Here is an 8,023-nt window from a genome sequence, read left to right on the forward strand (position 1 = left end):
ACAATCATGCTTGATCTAGTGCAATACCTCGATTCAACAATTCATTTTGTATGAAAACTTGTTTAGATACACTTCTTCCAGCATAGGCTAAATAGTTTTGGTTATCTGCTATGGACTTTGTTCATAATTGTAATGCGAACTTTCATAAGGTGTGTGGGTAATACCTTATTAATATAGTAGATATATTCCACTAAATTTTTAGCCCCATTCACATAAATTACGTTTCCTAATAGCTTTTACCCGCATGTAACAACTTCCTCATATTTTTCCCACATATGAATCAAACCCTTCTAGTTTGATTTGTCTTGACTTGCGATTCCTACATTTATGCCCTCATGTAAAAATGTCTATATACTTGCAAGAGGACTTCACATATGAGTCCCACAGTGTTATGCTCCATCTACATGGCCACTCCTCACCTTGGCAGCGGCCTCCGTAGTGTGTGGATCGCCTCAGCTCATTGCAAACAAACACTTATGACCATCCCGCATGGCCTCGACACCTATTCCACATTCACCTGGGCCGTCTGCCAGATGCTGGATGTGCCCCGCGTCACCCTCCGCACCCTTGACTTTAGGGTTACTAACATGCATCCGTTGGCGTACCATGAGTTCATCACCTTTCTCAAGGGATTTGTGCATGCCATGGCTACCTACAATGGTGATATCAACAACTTTGTGGAAGCGAACAGAGACGAAAGTGGCATAAGCGATATTACTCAACACGTGAGGATGTTCTGCCTTGAGTTCTTAGGCCAGGATGAACCTATTTTTGTTGATCGCCGATTGCCATGACAGTCACCTATTGGGCCGTGTAGGACCTCGAGGGCATTGTCAAGTTGGTGCGTCCACATCTTCCCACGCGAGTTGCTTGAGGAGGGGTAAACTTAACACCATGGTACCACGCTAGGAGGTTTTGACCTCCTACCACCATTGCATTATTATGGAGAGCTCGCCACACTCATCTTTAGGACATCAGTCTCCCAATGCCCGTGGCGGCCTACGCCAGATTGTTCTCCACGTGCCTGTAGTTGTGGTCTATGTAAGCGTTGTCGCACCAAAAACCATGGGCACAAACCAAACGTCATGGAGGAGCACACATTAGCGTCAGGGCTCATGTAGTTCTTTTGTCGACCACTGCTAATTCCATGTGATCCGACCTCTCGCTCTCCCATTGCTAGAGTGCCTAGCGTGCAACATCATACCCATCATGCTAGCATTAGGCAATGTCGCACGCCTCACACACTTAAACATGAACCTAGGCTTATTTAACGTCGAGGGCGAGCCTTGAGACATGTACCGAAACTAATACATGGTGTTACCTTGGTAGGGGTCACTCTCGAGGAAAAATAAGCCTAGGTTCAGGATTATGTGCATGGAAGTGGGGCATTTCCAAATACTAGCATGGAAGGGCTATCATTGCACACTAGGTGCTCTTAAAGCATTGGTGAGCAGGCGGATCACATGGAATAAGCAGTGGTCGATGATGAGCTCCCTGGGTCCTAATGTGCATGCATCCAACTATATGATGTTGAGTAGTTATAGGTTTTGGCACGACGACACCTGAGATTCACGGATCACAACCGGGGCACCTGGAAAACACGCTAGTGCAGGCCGCCACATGCATCACCCAACTGATGTCTTAATGGACAAGCATGGTGTGCTTGCTATGCTCATGTGATGGCGAGGGGAGGTTGAAACCTTAGAGCTTGAGGCCGATGAAGAGTTGTGTCGACCCATTGTCAAGGACTCATAGGGGGAGAGATAGGCGACATTTGACCCTGGTGTGCATGCAGCACGGTAGGTGGATACACAGGCTTGACGCGGACCTCCAGGTCCTCCACGCCCATTGGGTGAACGTTGTGGTGATCAAAGAATCAATGAAGATGGGATCCTTCATGGTATGTTCAACTTATTTTTCATACTTCCATTTTTAAAGGGGCAGGTTGGAACATAAATCTCTGACGATCTTCGTCTCTTTAGCTCTACCATCCCGGCACCTCCTTTGATCTATAATCAATTGCATGCCTCTGCCCTTTGCACCGCCTTAGATGAAATGAGAGGTCCTCGATGCGGCACGTCATATGCTTGTAGCGTTGGCTGCCTAAGCCATATTGTTGGAGAACGCAGTAATTTCAAAAAAATTCCTACGCACACGCAAGATCCATCTAGGTGATGCATAGCAACGAGAGGGGGAGAGTATGTCTATGTACCCTCGTAGACCGAAAGTGGAAGCGTTATGACAACGCGGTTGATGTAGTCGTACGTGTTCACGATCTGACTGATCTCAGCACCGAACGTACGGCACCTCCGTGTTCAGCACACGTTTAGCTCGATGAAGTCCCTCGTACTCTTGATCCAGTTGAGGCCGAGGGAGAGTTTCGTCAGCACGACGGTGTGGCAACGGTAATGATGAAGTTACTGGCGCAGGGCTTCGCCTAAGCACTACGGCGATATGACCGAGATGGAATATGGTGGAGGGGGGCACCGCACACAGCTAAGACAACTGTCAACTTGTGTGTCTATGGGGTGCCCCTCTCCCCCGTATATAAAGGAGGGGAGGAGGAGGAGGGCCGGCCTCAAGGGGCGCGCCCAAGGGAGGGGTTCCTACTCCTAGTAGGAGTAGGTTTCCCCCTTTCCTAGTCCATGTAGGAGAAGAAGGAAGGAGAGGAGAGGGAGAAGGAAAGAGGGGGGCGCCACCCCCTCCCTAGTCCAATTTGGACCAGCCCATGGTGGGGTGTGCAACATCCCATTATGGCCCTTCTCTCCTTTTCACTAAGGCCCATGAAGGCCCAATACTTCCCCCGGCGAATTCCCGTAACTCTCCGGTACTCCGAAAAATACCCGAACCACTCACAAACTTTCTGATGTCCGAATATAGCCTTCCAATATATCGATCTTTACGTCTTGACCATTTTGAGACTCCTTGTCATGTCCGTGATCTCATCCGGGACTCCGAACAATCTTCGGTCATCAAATCACATAACTCGTAATACAAATCGTCATCGAACGTTAAGCGTGCGGACCCTATGGGTTCGAGAACTATGTAGACATGACCGAGACATATCTCCGGTCAATAACCAATAGAGGAACCTGGATGCTCATATTGGATCCTACATATTCTACGAAGATCTTTATCGGTCAGACCGCATAACAACATACGTTGTTCCTGTTGTCATCGGTATGTTACTTGCCCGAGATTTGATCGTCCGTATCATCATACCTAGTTCAATCTCGTCACCGGAAAGTCTCTTTACTCATTCCGTAATGCATCATCCCGCAACTAACTCATTAGTCACATTGCTTGCGAGGCTTATAGTGATGTGCATTACCGAGAGGGCCTAGAGATACCTCTCCGACAATCAGAGTGAAAAATCCTAATCTCGATCTATGCCAACTCAACAAACACTATCGGAGATATCTGTAGACCATCTTTATAATCACCCAGTTACGTTGTGACATTTGATAGCACACTAAGTGTTCCTCCGGTATTCGGGAGTTGCATAATCTCATAGTCATAGGAACATGTATAAGTCATGAAGAAAGCAATAGCAATAAACTAAACAATCATAGTGCTAAGCTAATGGATGGGTCTTGTCCATCACATCATTCTCTAATGATGTGATCCCTTTCATCAAATGACAACACATGTCTATGGCTAGGAAACTTAACCATCTTTGATTAACGAGCTAGTCAAGTAGAGGCATACTAGGGACACTTTGTTTGTCTATGTATTCACATATGTACTAAGTTTCCAGTTAATATAGTTCTAGCATGAATAATAAAAATTTATCATGATATAAGGAAATATAAATAACAACTTTATTATTGCCTCTAGGGCATATTTCCTTCAGTCTCCCACTTGCACTGTCAATAATCTAGTTTACATCATCATGTGATTTCACACCAATAGTTCACACCTTTATATGATTAGTTCACATCTCCATGTGACTAATACCCAAAGGATTTACTAGAGTCAATAATCTAGTTCACATCGCTATGTGATTAACACCCAAAGAGTGATCATGTTTTGCTTGTGAGAGAAGTTTAGTCAACGGGTCTGCCACATTCAGAGCCGTATGTATTTTGGAAATTTTCTATGTCTACAATGCTCTACACGGAGCTACTCTAGCTAATCGCTCGCACTTTCAATATGTATCTAGATTGAGACTTAGAGTCATCTAGATCAGTGTCAAAGCTTGCATCAATGTAACCCTTCACGATGATCTTTTTGTCACTTCCATAACCGAGAAACATGTCCTTATTCCAGTAAAGATAATTTTGACCGTTGTCTAGTGATCCACTCCTGGATCACTATTGTACCCTCTTGCCAAACTCATGGTGAGGTACACAATATTTCTGGTACACAGCATAACATACTTTATAGAAACTATGACTGAGGCATAGAGAATGACTTTTCATTCTCTTTCCATTTCCTGCCGTGGTCGGGTTTTGAGTCTTTACTCAACTTCACACCTTACAACAAAGGCAAGAACTCCTTTTTTGAATGTTCCATTTTGAACTACTTCAAAATCTTGTCAAGGTATGTACTCATTGAAAAATATATCAAGCGTCTTGATCTATCTCTATAGATCCCGATGCTCAATATGTAAGTAGCTTCATGGAGGTCCTTCTTTGAAAAACTCCTTTTAAACACTCCTTTATGCTTTCTAGAAAATTCTACATCATTTCCGATCAATAATATGTCATTCACATATACTTATCAAAAAGGCTGTAGTGCTCCCACTCACTTTCTTGTAAATACAGGCGTCACCGCAAGTCTGTATAAAACCATATGCTCTGATCAACTCATCAAAGCATATATTCCAACTCCGAGATGTTTGCACCAGTCCATAGATGGATCGCTGGAGCTTGCACACTTTGTCAGCACCTTTAGGATTGACAAAACTTTCTTGTTGTATCATATACTGTTAGAGTACGTAATGGGCCTAATGGGCCTGGGATGGCAGTATAGCCCGTTAGTCTTAGGGTTAATTAGAGATAAGGGTCACTGATACGTCTCCAATGTATCTATAATTTTTGATTGCTCCATGCTATATTATCTACTGTTTTGGACTATATTGGGCTTTATTTTCCACTTCTATATTATTTTTGGGACTAACCTATTAACCGGAGGCCCAGCCCAGAATTGCTGTTTTTTTTGCCTATTTCAGTGTTTCGAAGAAACGGAATATCAAACGGAGTCCAAACGGAATAAAATCTTCGGGAACGTGATTTTCTCACCGAACGTGATCCAGGAGACTTGGACCCTGCTCCAAGGAACAAAAGAGGCGGTCACGAGGGTGGGGGGCGCCCCCCTAGGGTGTGCCCCCCTGCCTCGTGGGCCCCTCGTTGCTCCTCCAGCGTACTTCTTCCTTCTGTATGTACACACGTACCCCCAAACGATCAGAACAGGAGTCAAAAACCTAATTCCACCGCCGCAACTTTCTGTATCCACGAGATCCCATCTTGGGGCCTGTTCCGGAGCTCCGCGGGACGAGGGCCGTCATCACGGAGGGCTTCTACATCATCCTAGCCCCTCCGATGAAGTGTGAGTAGTTTACCTCAGACCTTCGGGTCCATAGTTAGTAGCTAGATGGCTTCTTCTCTCTCTTTGAATCTCAATACAAAGTTCTCCCCCTCTCTTGTGGAGATCTATTCAATGTAATCTTATTTTTGCGGTGTGTTTGTTGAGACCGGTGAATTGTGGGTTTATGATCAAGTCTATCTATGAATAATATTTGAATCTTCTCTGAATTCTTTTATGTATGATTGGTTATCTTTGCAAGTCTCTTCGAATTATCCGTTTGGTTTGGCCAACTAGATTGGTAGTTCTTGACATGGGAGAAGTGCTTAGCTTTGGGTTCGATCTTGCGGTGTCCTTACCCAGTGACACAAGGGCAGCAAGGCACGTATTGTATCATTGCCATCGAGGATAACAAGATGGGGTTTATTTCATATTGCATTACTTTATCTCTCTATATCATGTCATCTTGCTTAAGGCGTTACTCTGTTTTTAACTTAATACTCTAGCTGCATGCTGGATAGCGGTCGATGAGTGGAGTAATAGTAGTAGATGCAGAATCGTTTCTATCTACTTGTCACGGACGTGATGCCTATATACATGATCATGCCTAGATATTCTCATAACTATGCTTAATTTTGTCAATTGCTCAACAGTAATTTGTTCACCCACCGTAGAATACTTATGCTCTTGAGAAAAGCCACTAGTGAAACCTATGGCCCCTGGGTCTATTCTCATCATATCAATCTCCATCACTTTAATCTTGCTTTGCCTTTCATTTTGCCTTTACTTTTTTACTTTGCATCTTTATACCAAAAATACCAAAAATATTATATCTATCAGATCTCACTCTCGTAAGTGACCGTGAAGGGATTGACAACCCCTAATCGCGTTGGTTGCGAGTAGCTATCGTTTTGTGCAGGTACGAGGGACTTGAGCGTGGCCTCCTACTGGATTGATATCTTGGTTCTCAAAAACTGAGGGAAATACTTACTCTACTCTGCTGCATCATCCCTTCCTCTTCGGGGAAAACCAACGCAAGCTCAAGACGTAGCAAGAAGGATTTCTGGCGCCGTTGCCGGGCAGTCTACGCAAAAAGTCAATATACCAAGTACCCATCACAATCCCTATCTCTCGCATTACATTATTTGCCATTTGCCTCTCGTTTTCCTCTCCCTCAATTCACCCTTGCCGTTTTATCCGCCCTCTCTCTCTATCCTCCCTCTCTATTTGCCTCTTTTGCCCGCTTGCCTTTTTGTTTGCTTGTCGCCATGGCTATTCTCATATCTTCCCCATTGTCTCCCGAGAGTGAAGTTCTAAATTTTAAACAAATGGAGGGAGAAAATCTAAAAGATGCTTGGTATAGAATTTGCAATGCTCAAAATAGATCTACCAGGAAGCAATCTACCTTAGTTCTTCTCTGCAATTTTTATGTAGGTGTTAATCCTTGGTATAGATATATCCTCGATACCATTACCGGAGGGAACTTCTTGGGTAGCCATACTTTTTATTCTTATAATGCTATGCTAAATTTATTCGGCTCACCACCTCTTTTGGTTAATGGAACCACGTTAACTTTGGAGCATGTTATGCAAAGACTTGAAATTATTGAAAATAAAGTTGCTACTATTGAATCAATTGAAAATCTAGATAAAAAGATCCACAATCAAATTACTCAATATGGTTCTAAGGTAGGAATGACTCTGAAAAATATTAAGGAAAAGGGACCCATATTTAATGAGAAGATAAACTTAGATTCTACTAGAATTGATAAACTTGAGGGTATCATTAAAACTTGGGAACCGCTTTTTCTTCCGTAAAGAATACTCCAAGTCCTCCTACTAAAATTGCCAAGCTTATGTATGTTCCTAAAAATAAGGGTGAATCATCTAGTAAGGAAACTGCGGATCTTAATCTATAGGTATTCATCCTAATCTTTTTGCTATCATTAAGGAACCGATTGCTACAAATGAATTTTTAGATCTTGTGCCTAAAAGTTCGATAATCACTAGAAATAAAGAAATTCCTAAGGAAAATAGATGCCTCATCGAAGAATTTCCTACCAAAGATGGCAATACCTAGATCTATCCTTGCTTTTATGCCTAGCTAAGGGCGTTAAACGATAGCTTGGGAGGCAACCCAATTTTATTTTTATTCCTTGCTTTTTTCTCCTGCTTAGTAATAAATAAATTATTTAGCCTCTGTTTTGGTTGTGTTTTTTGTGTTTAATTAGTGTTTGTGCCAAGTAGAACCGTTGGGAAGACTTGGGGAAAGTCTTGTTGAACTTGCTGTAAAAAACAGAAATTTTAGCGCTCACGAGAACTACTGTCATTTTTATTTGAAGAGTGCTATTTAGTTAATTATTTTTGCATATGATTAATAGATAAATTCCTCACGTCCATCAATTTATTTTAGAATTTTTGGGGATCCAGATCTTGCGCTAAATACAGATTACTACAGACTATTCTGTTTTTGACAGATTCTGTTTTTCGTGTGTTGT

This window comes from Triticum dicoccoides, chromosome 7A (assembly GCF_002162155.2).
Source record: "Triticum dicoccoides isolate Atlit2015 ecotype Zavitan chromosome 7A, WEW_v2.0, whole genome shotgun sequence".
Taxonomy (NCBI): Eukaryota; Viridiplantae; Streptophyta; class Magnoliopsida; order Poales; family Poaceae; genus Triticum; species Triticum dicoccoides.